Source organism: Coenobita brevimanus, unplaced genomic scaffold, assembly GCF_032717465.1.
Source record: "Coenobita brevimanus isolate Jiangsu-jjx unplaced genomic scaffold, ASM3271746v2 jjx.HiC_scaffold_161, whole genome shotgun sequence".
NCBI classification, from domain to species: Eukaryota; Metazoa; Arthropoda; class Malacostraca; order Decapoda; family Coenobitidae; genus Coenobita; species Coenobita brevimanus.
The window spans coordinates 116,132-130,721 of NW_027642460.1; the positions used below are offsets into that span (position 1 = coordinate 116,132).

Here is a 14,590-nt window from a genome sequence, read left to right on the forward strand (position 1 = left end):
TGTTTGGTTCCAAGTGATAAGTTTGCCATGCTGAAGGAGACGAGACATTTAAAGACTGTAAGTGGTAGGGAGAACCCGTACTAATGGAAGCTTGTCTGTTAATATCGTTACCACAAGACAAAATGTAATGTTTCAACACCACAGCTGTGAAAAACCTTGGTAATATCTCATTTACAATAATTAGTGTTCAGTGGGTGAGGGGAAGTTTGGCGTACAAAGTAACCTGTACAGTATACCTGATACTGTAACAAAGCTGTTACAGTTATTAGGCAACTTATATACCATAAACTCTCCATTCACAAGGTCAGTAGTCAGATTCAACATTTTGATGTCTACCTGATCAATCAAACTCAGTGTGTGTGTGCGTGCATGCATGCATGTCTCTGTCTTTCGCTCTCTGTCTGTCTCACTTTAAATGTCTGAAGTGAGTCGTCTAGGCCTGGGTCCCTACACTCTGACTGGGGCAATAAAGGATTAGATGATGGATGGATGAGTATACAATCTCTCTTTCAACCAAGATGAATGATTTAAGTAGGTACCACTGAGTTACATACCTCAGTTATTACTGCATGTTAGTCCCAGATCTTTCTAATCAAACACAGCAGCCAAAATCAGAGTTTATGGTCTGTTACCAATGTGCAGTTACACCACTTTGTACTAGGCATATAAGAGGCAAACTTCCCCTTTTAGAGCTGTGAGCAAGAAGATAATTATAAGCCTGTATATAAGACAGATATTTGTGCAGAAACTTCAAGTAGATTTTACCATCAAGTATCAAGAAAATTGTCTGACTTAATGATTGTGATGGAAATGTACAAAATTGTCCAGTATGTCTGTAGGTTATAGGAAAGCTTTTAGTGTCTGCCGTGCTTTTACAAACATGTGACAGTGCTCTAATCACGACAGAATTTTAATGTACAGTGTGTGGTTACTTGTAGTAGTTTATATTTCCTCTCTGTTTTAAGTCCCTACAATCACCAAACCAATGTTAACAGTAACCTTCCTAGTAATCTCAATTCCGTGCTGTATTTCTGTCATTTTGGAGATTTCATAATGCCTCTTTCTCAGCAAAATATTTTGCCTATTACATCTTATTTTCCTCTTGTAAGATGCTGTTATTGTGAATGCCTAATGCCAATCTGTCTGGCTGAGCAGACCCACTGACCACAGGTAAGCAACTGGTTCTATGGATCCGTCCTACAGGTACGGTATAGTACATACACTGTACAGAGAACTGGTACCCCTTATTGGTAAAAAGTGTTTCACCGGGATAGGACCAGGGTTGTTCTCAGGGCAAGGTGCAGGAAGCATGAGGAGGTTTGGCTCCTGAGTGGACAACTCAGCTGCTCCACCCAGGGTCACAATGCCACCACATGCAGGCTCCTCTTCAGCACCTGCTTTTGTAAATTACTGATGCAAACTAAGGCCATACTTGAAATAAAGAAATATTAAGGAGAAAGATAAGGTGTAATATGCATACCTTAATTGCAGAGAAAAATGTACTGTATTATGAAATCTCCAGAGCCATTCAAAATATGGCCCTTAGTGTAATGGTTATGTGTAATGATTTGTACAATATCCTGACCATTACCCCTGTACTGCACCAATACACCCACAACATTTGGGTTATGGAGGCACTTGTATCACACCTATCAACAGCCTTACCCTTCTCTACATACACACTTTTATACATCTTGGCAGTTCACATCACTACACATGCACACACACAAATGCTCATCACAACCATACACAATAGACCTGGCTCACTTACTTGTACATCCCCCTACCTTTACATAATACATCCCTCACTTCCTGGTACCTTTGTCGTAAATTGTTTCTGAAGCCCTATCCACTCGGTTATTGTCGGGTGTCAGTAACTGAACATAATGAGCCCATAATTAGCTAGTGAGCAATCATAACGAGTCCACACTAGAACATCTCGCTCATCCGCACATAACTTAGTGACAACAAAATTACTCTCTTGTGGCTCTATAAACAACAGGATGCTGTTGTGGGGTTCAAATAAATATGTCAATAAAAAATAAATCAATAAAAATCCCAATATCAAGAATGACACTGAGGTTGAAGTACGTCACCAATATGGAATGGAAGAAAAAGCAATTGGACCGGAGATGTGGAATTAGTGAGCTGAAGAGGGAGGGGGAGGCCGAGGATGAGATGGAGGGATGGGGTGGAGAGGTATATGAGAGAGGGGTGTGAGTTGTGAGCAGGGCAGTGAAATGGCGGGGGACAGGGTGACTTGGAGGCGATTTGTTTGTGGCCACCCCAAACGGGATTGAGGCGTCTGGCAATAGATAGATAGATAGATAATAATAATATAATAAATAAATCAAGTGAGGTGGTAGGGCTACAGAGGTACATAGTATCTGGTACAAACACATAAATACACAAACCTATACAAGCCATATCTACATCACAACTTTTAACTCCCTCACTCCAATAATATTCATATTTTATTGTTGCTACCGTACTTTCAGAGGTTTGAATTAAGTTTGGCTGAGACTTTTCACACTGGATGGGTTAAGTGGGGCTTGCAATAACCTTTTCAATATGAGAGGCCTTTCTTAATATGAATTTGGAAGTAGCAAGACTAATTTTAACTAACTGATCATCACTGAGTTGTCTTTATCTGTGGCAGTGCGTATGCACCTCTAGATCCTACTAGATATTTTGAACTTTTCTACAAGTTAGCTAGTCAGATCACCAAATATTTTCATGACTCAGAGGCAAATATCTCTTGCCTCTTTCAGGTTTAGAATTTTGTAGAATCAACTGCATTTTTTTTTTTTTTAATAGGTAAATTTTGCACTGTTCAACCAAAGTGAAAATTCAAACTGTCACTTTACCTAGTTCCAGACTGTGTTATTAGGGTAAAATATTTAAATTTTCTGTTGTGTGTTTTGTCTGATGTGAATGTACTCAGTGCAAGAAGACTACAGGTGTTGCTAAAAATAAGGCTTGTGGAATTTAAAGAATGGCATGCCAGTGTTTATAAGATTTAGAGCATACTGTGAGTTAACTGTACTCAACCATATTAATTTTAGGTCAAACAAAATGAATAACAGGACATGCTGCAGGTTGTACACGAGTGACTACATCATTACTGTAAAGAAATTCAAAAGAGTTACCAGTACTGCACCGTGACTAATCCCTTCAGCCTAACAACTGCTCTGATATTTGACTTTTACTAACCTCCAGACCATTATATTTAATACAGAAGATATTTTTAAAACTTGGGGGGGTTCAATATCAGACAAATTACCTTCTTCTCAGCTAAAGATCCGCCCTATACTGAATAAAATTATCTGGTGGTGGTGTGCTTAGAATACCAAATGCTATCACGTTGAAGGGGTTAACTGATGAGAACCCACTTTACTGACTGGCAAAAGTATGCAGACCCAAGAGCCATTCTTTCTGCACACCCTCTACACACACTTTAGCTGGAGGGTAATAAAGGACAAGACCCTATACCTAATGCATACTTATCTAAAGTTAACACCACCAATGCAGATGGCTGTTATTTTACTCTTACTATCTCCAAGTGATTTTATTTAGCTCAGGAATGATGTTTCAACCTGGGGACACAGATATAGCCTACAATAACCCTATATGACTAAGGTTCTTAAGCTAAATGAAACTGTTCAGCAGCCACAATAATAAAACGTACATTGTTCCGCCCTACCTCACCACATCCTAGGGTTGGAAAAGAGGTTTAGATGATGATGAGGATGAATTATTTAACCGAGTCCAACTGTGAAGTGTTTGGCAGCTCCTGGATATGTAAACAATCTCACACACTACTTAAGCAACAGAAAATTAATGAATATACCCCAAGCCATTTGTAACTCAGTGTACACCTTGCTCATACGTTACTCCTGAGAGGCGTAGTGTTGGTGCTGATACTGTCAATACCTGCAATGTATGGTGAGCAACTGTGCTGGTGTGTGTACGGTAGTGTATGGAAGGAGCGTACTTGGAATACCCTGATATAGTATTAATGATACTCCTGTAATATAAAAAAAATACTGGTGAAGCACTTAGAAATAACTGAGTATAAAACCAAACACAACATACTTAGTTTCTACTCAACTAGGTCAAATTTTTATAACTTATATTGTACTTATTTCTGCTTCCACATGTTTTTTCCTGACTGTAAGTCTGTGTGTGCCAAAGACAAAATGCATAATAAAGGTCATTGTGACTACATGACTCTTTCTTATCCTATTTTTTTACAGGTAATGAGAGCACTATTTTACAGCATAACACTGGTTTATATTTCATACATACATATTAAAATAATGTTTGCCACAGAGAGGTATGCAAACACAGAATCCATCCATCCATCATCCAATCCTACATTGCTCCATGAGGAGCGCAGGAGCCCGGGGCTAGGCAGAAAAGTTCTGGTAATCTGAAAATTTGTACTTATCAAGAAGTCATGATGGAAATGGCAAAGATGAAAAACATCACTGTTTAAAACAGCATTATTTTTCACGTCATTTGCTTAGTTCATATGATGCACGTTTTTATACTGGCATAGAGTACTTTATGTGTGTTCAACTTTTGTGATTCTCTTTTTCAGTGACAAATAAAAGGTACCATATCCAGTCTTTCCTTTACATGCAAAGCCCCACATCCACTGCGAGGCTGGACTGCACTGAATTAGGTCTGGCTTACGGAAAACAAGTCTACAGTATTCATTACATGCCAATTCTCCCACCAGTTCTGAGGTTGGGCTATGTGGAATTTGTTTTGACTAGTGGGAAACAAATCTGTAGTGTCCTTCATTGACTTTCATGCTGCCTGATGTAAGCCAAGTCGAATGGGGCCCAGTAAATCTCACAACCACCTACACACACCTCTGCTCATAAATGCTCAAAAGCCTTTACTGCTTTTGCTGAGTACCTGTACTTCAGCACAAATTACATTATGTAATCTTGTACAATACAATCTACTAAATCCACAAAACTGTCTGAACATAGTGGTTACCAGTTAGGCAAAAGGGCAATGGCCAAAGTTGAAAACATGACAGGATGAAGGACTAAAACAACAACAACTATATATACATTACTAACCTACTGATGAAGCAGTGATGATGCAGGCGTCTGATGATCAAACCGACACTTCTGATGATGGTTTGACATGTTGGGGAAGCTTCTGGAGTTCATGCTGTGGATGATACACTCATTAGCAAAGCAAAAACTATTCAATATTAGGCAATGTCAGCAATAAAAATAAATTACTTGACTGCAATCCAATACACTGATGTTAGTAACAAACCATACAAAGTATGGCTGTATGCACAAGTTAGAGTAAGCACTTCACTCATGCATTAGAAATGATTCTGCTAATTTAGTGCACTCTGGTATGTATTGTTTACTGGCTTCACTTCATAACTCTAAAGTTCATGACATGGCACCTGACGCTCCATAGCTATGCACTCCAATGCCCAGCAATTTCATTACCAAATAATATTTTCTTACACGACAGATGGGAGCACCCATCATCCACTCACTCAGTGAAGTACTGCCTTCGGGTCTCTCTACACTACGTGACAGGCCAAATGGTTTCTTGTGAACCAAGAAACCATTTACAATGTTGGGTTGGGTAGTGCCTCGCTATGCAGTCCCTTATCCCTGGGGTCACACTCAATTACCTCATCCCCGGTCTTTTTCGGTCTGCCTCTTACAACCCTACATCAGATGTTCACTCTTCTCACCTTCCCCACCCAACTGTCATTCTCCATCCACTCCCCATGCCCAAACCATCTCAATCCATCCCTCCTCATCACAACACCAATGCACTCCAGTCCCATCCTTCCTCTCAACTCTTCAATCATAATCCCCCCACGACTAGAAGAAAATGACAAATCCCATTTTGCCTTCATCCAAGTGTAGGGACCTGAGATTAGGCTACCATTAATTCAGACCAGAGCCCCTGGTGCCTCAACATGACAGAAAAACCCCTGGCCATCTCCTGGACTTCAACCACAGCATATGCCACAATATGCTCTGACCAGGGCACTCTACTAATTGCACCACCAGATGTAATTTACTTGGACTTGGTAGGGGGGGGGGAATGGGGACTTATTGCATAATGATTCCTGACCTTCAGCTCAGATGCACAATGTTCACAACCACCCTGGCTTTCATTCATCAAACATTCAAATTTCAACAATACACTTAAATGGTTCTCACCCTGGTAACTTTCATAGCGACACCCTCTGGAAGATTACGCTGGATATACTCAAGGTAGGTGTAGCAGTAGACTGTGTGAGGCGCGGGAGTGATAAAGTGAGGAAATGGGTTCTGGCTTCATACTGCACTCGGTGTTTCTTGTGGATGTGCACCGACTTCAGTAATGTCCACCGTTTTATGTGCTTTGTGGGCCAAGCTCTGTGAAAGATATAAGCTTTTATACTGATTTATATTTTTCTCTATTGGGCTATAGAGTTACTTGTGGAAAGGCATACAGATATTTCTTAAACTATATTTCAGTTAAACAGGGAGGCTTGATCCTGCAGCTGGATACCTTCACATGGTGGAACTGACATAGCAAAAACTGCCTGGTTATTCAAACATTCTCAACTCCATCCCAATCCCCCTAAAAGAGGATGGTGAACTGTAAGAGAAATCCAGTTTCAATCTACAGTCCACCCAGATCACATTCAGATAAACCTGGGGTCACAAGTTCACAACAACAACAACAACAACACAGAGGATTCAACTTTTGTCTTATGGCTTACAGCCTTGGTGGGGAGAAGCTGAGTTTTCAAGTCTGTAATTACTGAAACTTTTTTTTTAACCTAGGGATAAAGGAGACTAAATGCCACCAATGAATTCCACATGTTTCACAAGAAGCTACCAAAAGAGGTGAGAGTAGGAGTTTGGAAGTACTGTGCCCCCTCCCCCATTGGTCCCATGTAGAGATACGACACGCTCACCACCCAACACCTGTGCTTTGAACAACCTCATTCCTCTCATACCATGTAAGGGGAGAATGTACAACTGCAGATGAAATTACCACTTCACTCTTTCGTCAAACAGTTAGGTGACCCCACCATAACATTCTGAAACTTTGCTGGGCACCACAGATTGCACCACTGGGTTTTAAAACTCACTGTTCACTAACCTCATTATTTATCCTACTGATTTATAGTATTGAAATGTATCAATATTTATGCCTATAATTCTACCTCAAGATTTCTTTCTCCTTGGCACAAAACAGATGCAACAGCCTTCTTAAACATTTTCCCACCCTATGTGAATGCAAAAAAACTGCTCTAAAATGATGGTGATACTGCCACAATTACAATGCTACTGAATAAGGTAGGTATAAGACTAATCTACTGCCTATCTTTAGCTAACAACCTTTATCCACTACCCAGAAAATGTTACAAAGACAATGAAGGTGTGTAAAAATTAGTCACCAAGTCTCTACGATTACATATTTTTTGTATTACAGTATTTCTTCTGCCTAAAGACATTTACATTCAGCTAGGGCAAGATTTAGGATGGGGGTTGGTAGAGATATGTTTACCATGTTGAATAAAACCATCTGAAGGTAACAAGAACAAACTATAAAAGGACGAAGCCATATGGAAAGGTTACGTATAAATGAGGCTTGGGGTGGAAGACAATGAAGTGGACTTATGATTAACAGGAAGGTAGGTGGTGGCGACCATCATCCACTCACTTGATGTAGTGCTGCTTACTTCCTTAGCTTTTATCATTCTTTTTCTGTGCCTGCCCTCCTCTCTTCCTATTTCTCCTATCTTTCCTGTCACTTCTTATGCCTTTTCTTTCCTTTACAGGTGGCTTTACATTGAGTGACAAGCCAAATGGTTTCCTGTAAGCCAAGAAACCATTTACAACGCTGGGTGGTAACCATATAACCAAACCATACGTGCTTCCTACGTGTCAACAGGGTTGGTGGAGGGTTGGTGCCCCTCCCTGTAAAACAACTAACTCAGTGTCAAATGGCCACCCTTTACGGGATTATGGTGTCTGGCAATAGATAGAATGAGCATAAGTAAAAGAGGGTCACAGTGTCAAGACAATGGGGACATAAAGAGAGAGAGAGAGAGAGAGAGAGAGAGAATGTGTGTGTTTAGGGGCTCTGAGTTTTGCTTCCTCATTCTCCAGTGTTTCTTTGGATGTTATTCATGGAAGTTGGTATTTATCAACTTTTTATGTTCACCAAAGGATTGCTTAAAAAAAACTGCACTGATATTTTTGCAACTTAAGCACATATGACGTAGTTCATTTACATAATGTTTTTGACATATCAGATAGAGCCAGGATATCGGGGGCTTGAATGGTGAGCGAATCGAAGCGTGGCCCATTGGATCGGGCAAATTTGGCCTGTCTGGACGTTGTTACTGTGCACTCTGCCCTAGGGTGGGAAAGGAGGTCCGGATGATGATGATGACTGACCTTTTTTCCCACATGGCTAGGGTAAGGTATGATCCTTAACATAATGGATGGATGGAGAAGCTGCAATGAATTATAAATGATATGAAATTGGAGATGCTATGGAACACTTGGAATGAGGAGATGCCAAGAGAGGGGTGGAAAAGTAGTAAGACCAACCCTCCACCCACCTATGTCTCTGTTATGCAATCTTCTCCTCCCCCATCAGGAGCACAGGGGCCTGGGATGGGCTAATTAATTTAGATAATTAAAGCAAGAGTCATTATATCACTCACACTTGAATGGTATTCTGTATGCAATAAACCCCAACTACATCTCATATTTAAAGCCTGATGTGTCACATATGGTTAATAAGACAAAAAGTAGGTTGAACTAACATGTCCTGAACTGTACTTCCGAGGTGAGATGCAGCGGTGGAGAGGAAGGTGAGGTATGATGGTAGCACCGCTGGGTCATGTCCTCGGCACTCCACATCAATTACGCTATACAGACGGTCAGGCTCACCATCATCCACAACCTGCAATAATATCATTACCTATTAACACTTTCACTCCAGTGATGTACTTTATGTTTCTGCTAGCCCTAGATGATGTTATTTAGCCAAGGCAACACTTTTTCACAGTGGAAGGCAAACAACGTATACCTTCAGCCCTTTGCCAAAGGTTAAAATATGCTGCATTAATAAATTTGTCTAGTTTTAGCAAGAATACAATAAAAATGTCACCTGACCAAAGGTGTTAAGAGGAAAAGCTGGTACCGTAACTACTGATCAACATCTTTTTCTTGTCACACACCAGTACAGGGTAGTTACATAAGTCTTGTCATACACAGTCATTCATAATTAAACATGCCTGATATACTGTACAGCATATATACAAAATATTGTATCCAACTGGAAAAATTAAGCAAAAAAACATAGTACAGTGCTATACTGTACACTTACAACACAATGACATACATCTGCAAACTCTGGTTATATGCAGGATTGTCATTACTTACTTGATTAACTCTGTGATTTACAGAAATCTATCTATCTATCTATTGCCAGACGCCTCAATCCCGTTTAGGGTGGCCAAAAACAAATCGCCTCCAAGTCGCCCTGTCCCCCGCCATTTCACTGCCCCGCTCCCAACTCACACCCCCCTCTCTCATAATTTCCCTGTTCTTTCTCTAACTCTGTCTATAAGTATCCTACCATACACTTTTCCTATTATACTAAGAAGACAAATGCCCCTATGATTACCACACACTTCTTTTTCCCCTTTTCCTTTGTACAAGGGAATAATTTTATGGTATAACTAACAGCTAAACAGAGCATCTTCACACTGTCTTGTATGCAAACAATATCCATATTAAAATTATAAAACATAAAAGAAAACATTAGGCTGACAGAGATGTCAAAAAGTCTCTTAAGCCCACAAGACTCTGGCCACAAGGGCAGTACTGTATTCTTAGCTTGGGATGCCTTTTAGCACCTCTTCCTTACTAGTTCACTTTTGAAAAAAAGACATCAATATTCTTTATGTTATGTAAGCAGTATACATCAATAATAAAGACATGAATGACATACTGTAACGGGGTGTATAAAAGCCCGCACTGCCTAGATGCAAAGAGGGGACCCTCTCTTTGGCTCAGTGGTAACGTGTGCGTGTATCAAGCACGAGGGTCTGAGATCGAATCTTGGTCAGACCAGTGATTAATTTGTTAAGTTTCAGTTCGGTTATTACAATACCACTGTATATTTGAGTGTAATGTACTGTGCAAATTAAATAAATGAGTATGAGTACCAGGAAGTCTCCTAAGCTGACGAGACCATAATCAAATGGCAATATTCATATGCTGTCTATCATACAGTACTGGAAGATGCTAAAGATATTGGAAGATGCTAAAGGTGATCAGAAAGAAATTATTATTCTCATATATTATTCTCTTTAGGGAGAAACATCAGCATCATCATCACCATTAAAATCACAATCATCATTACCATCTTCTTGGCCCTTTTTTCCACTTAAAGACAGGGTTATGTAGGATCCAGAAACAAGGAAATAATAAGTACAAAGGTGATAGAATTATGAACTTTTGTTATTCTTACTCAGTGCAACTTTGCTTATTCACTCTAACCAGGCCTATATGTATTCTGCCTATCTTATCTTGGCCTAAAACTGCCATCTCCATCTTGCATTTTGATCAGTATCATGAGATTAACAATTGAATATGGAGCAAGTCATAATAAAGTGCTATGGAAATGGTGTAGAACCATACTATTGCTGTTATAGAAAAATAAGCTGTAACAAGAGATTAACACTAGATTATGGTGCTAGTTACAAAGAAGTGCTATGGAAGGGCTGTACAACCTTAGTTACGTATACTGTCTTACTTTGCAATGAAGTGGAAAGAAGCTAAGTTATGGCAGACATACTGTAGACCAGCCTGTGCTTACCACAAGCTGGTTAGTGTCCTTCCTCGCTTTGTCTTCCGACAGCTATGCATCAGTCATACAAGCTCCATTAAACACTGTGACAAATTACATATTTTCGTTAGAAAAATGTACATAATCATGGGCCCTAAGAAGATCAGTGAGTCAGCTGGAGCTAAAAGGAAAGCAGTGAGAACAGAAATGCCCCAACCCCAAGCATCTCCCCAGCCCCAAGCATCTCCTCATCCAAAGAGACAGAAAAGAGAAAAAACACCAGAAGGGCAGTTTCCTACAGTTTTCATGGAAGGTGACTCCCCTTCCAAAAACTAAAACCCCTCCTCCTCCTCTCCATATGCATCCACTTAAGCCATCAGCTCTCCTCAGGACTGGTAAGATGCAGTGAAATTTTTATGTATATAATCTACAGAGTATATGTCTTTATTTTAAAGGTTTTATGTACAGATTAATGCAAAATACATTGTTTCTTATGGAAAAAAATGATTCGGTTTTCAAACAATTCGCAACTCGTACAGCCTCCAGGAAAGAATTGTGTACGAATTCCGGGGTTCTACTGTATACAGGATGATGAAGATGGTATACAGTATATATATACTGTATACAGTGCTGCACACCCTCGATTTAATGAACTAACTGGTACCAGACCCCTGATGTTAAAGCCGATAGTTCATTAAAGCAAAACACCATGCTGTTCGGCAATTTCCCAGGTGTCATGGCTTTTACCGAACAAAGATCGTTAAATACAGATCATCGTTTTGCCGTAGTGTCGTACACAATCAGAGACAGCTAGGTCTGAATGGTCTATCTATCTATCTATTGCCAGACACCATAATCCTGTAAGGGGTGGCCATTTGACTTTGAGTTATTGGTTTTACGGGGAGGGGCACTAACCCTCCACCAACCCACTTGTTGACACGTAGGGAGAACGTATGGGTTGGTTATATGGTTGCCACCCAGTGTTGTAAATGGTTTCTTGGCTTACAGGAAACCATTTGGCTTGTCACTCAATGTAAAGCCACCTGTAAAGGAAAGAAGAGCAACAAGAAGTGACAGGAAAGATGGGAAATATAGGAAAAGAGGAGGGCAGGCACAGAAAATGAATGATAATGGCTAAGGAAGAAGTAGGCAGCACTACATTCATGACGTCACATGATGGTGTGGTAGTAACAGCACACTGTGACTGCAAAGCTGGTTAAGGTGAAGATTATTTTTGTTTGGATATTATTCATATCAAAACACAAACAATATTACAGTAAAAGTCCAATTCTTCAGCATCCAATTCCCCGGCAAATCTGACATTTCGGCAGTTTTGAGAAATAGTCCCATTTACGAAAATCTCTGATCATTCAGCAGATTTTCCGATTTTTTTCGTCAGTCTTGAAATTCTCCATGAGGACCCTCTACTGCTGGGGACTTCTTCCAGCAGTAGCAGAGTCCAATCAACCCCTTCTATTGTACATATGTAATTAAGGAACCTACTATAAGTTTAGGTAAGTGCATGTGAACTTGTAGGCCTACTGTACCATTACATTTATATACAGTATGTTCACTAATTTCTTTTTCATATTCATGTATAGTACTGTATTCATTACAGTATTGTACAGTATCAAACAGTATACAGTACTCTCTCCAAACACATTTGTAATGATATGAGTGGTGATGATAGTGTTCACCGAAACATATAAGGTATTGAGTGGGTAGGGTTTTTGATAATTTGGCAATTTTGATTTTTCAGCACTAGCCTGGTCCCATAGATGCCGAAAAATAGGACTTCTACTGTATTATGTGGTTTCTATAGTTATTAGATAGTAGTTCAGTATTTGTTTTTATATTCATGATTCTTATCTTACAGTAGTTGGCATTTCTGAACACAAAATCCAATTCTCCATAACAGTTACACATCCTTCCCCTCAACTATCACCTTTTTGGGTGCACCACCACCTGTCCCACCCCTCCATTCATTCAACAATATTTACAAATGCTTCTGTCCCCCACCACAACAACTTTAGTTTCCTGCCAATAACCCGAACCCATGAATCGACAGTACCCATTCTACCCCATTTCAGCCAAATACTCATCCTACTGCACTCTTCCACCTTTTCTAATCTTTTTTACCTTTATTACTACCCATTCTACCTATTCTCCCACCACTACAAGCAGCCAACACCCTGCCACAGGTCTAAAAAATAAAAAATGCTTTTTCAAGCTCACCATTCCCACAACACACACACAATCGTAACCCCAACATAACCTTCTCTTCATCTACCATTCTTTTCCTTTCCTGGTACACTTTTTTCTGCACTACACTCCTATTAATTAATCCTACAGCACTTTCAACCCACCATAAATCCAGATCTTGAAAAACCCGAACCCAAAATCACCACACATAACACCAAGCCAGCCACCTCACTTTTCCAATTACCTTATCCACCCATTCATTTCTCCCTTTTATTCCCATTCATCACCTTTTAGCACATTTCCCTACCTCTACATGCACCCATTTCTCCAGCTCACAAAAAATGCATTTCCAACTCACCACCCTACTTCCCAGCTCAATTTCCACTACTTCCACAAGCTCTCTCCCCTAAACTTCCACCTTACTGACTAAACCTTTTACCCCACTACCCTCCTATCCACCCACATTAATTCATAGATGCTTCCACTTCCTCCAAATACAATTTTAGTTCTTGCAAATCCAAACCAAATTACCTTAAACAGCATCCACCTGCCATCTCACTTTTTTTCACATTTAACACCTACCACCCACTTATTTCCTCTTTTTCATCCCTGTTATCACTTTTCACATGTCCACTCTACCCCAATACCCACCTCCTTTAACTTACAGGTGTCTGTACTTTCCCCCACCAACACTCCAGTTTAATAGGAAACACGAACCCGATTATCCACACACAGCTCCCACCCAGCAATCCCACTATTTCACTTATTCTACTGCATTCACCCATTCAGTTCCTCTTTTACCCCCATTCATCATTTTTTAACACATTCCTCTCTCACTATAGGCCCCCATTATTCCCACAAGCTTTCTCTCCACAACTTCCACTTTATTGAGTGTACCTTCCACCATTCCACCCCAATCCACCTACTTCAATCTACAGATGCCTTCGTTTCACTCCATTACAACTTTAGTCTTTTGACAGACCTGAAACAGCAGTCTGATGGCACTTGTCCTCCCTCACTACTCCCAAAAATTAACTTTACACCACCTTTTCTTACTTCCCCACCTTCACACTCACACTACTACTTATTAACACGTTACCCTGCTCTATACTTTATTTTTTTTCCTCAATTATCACCAACCCCAGAAGCTCCCTCCCCTTAACTCCTACTTTTTTTACTACAGTCAAAATCTATCTTGCACAGAGATAATAATACTGGACTGTATTACCAGGGCCTGTGGCAAAGCAGACAAGGAAAACTTTGACGTCTGTGTTACTTTCTTCACTGATTGATCATACTATGTATAAAGATTTAATTACCTGTTATAAAGTGCTTCCTGCAGACCTTCCACATGTCAGGCTTTGAGGTCTTGGCACGAGCTATCCTTGCTAACCATAATTTTCTCCTTTCTGCAGTTAATTTCTTTCCTGCTTCTCCCTGACTTGGGATCTTCAGTACCATAAAAGGAGAGACTGGGGTGTTTATTGGACTTATTTCCACAGCCGACAAAGCAGCAAAAGTGTGG

At 40.1% G+C, this 14,590-nt stretch overlaps 1 pseudogene; it reads right to left on the reverse strand.

Moving 5' to 3' along the window:
• Positions 1-5,133: 5,133 nt before the first annotated feature.
• LOC145389624 (small ribosomal subunit protein uS10m-like) overlaps positions 5,134-14,590 on the reverse strand; it is a 29,080-nt pseudogene continuing 19,623 nt past the window's right edge.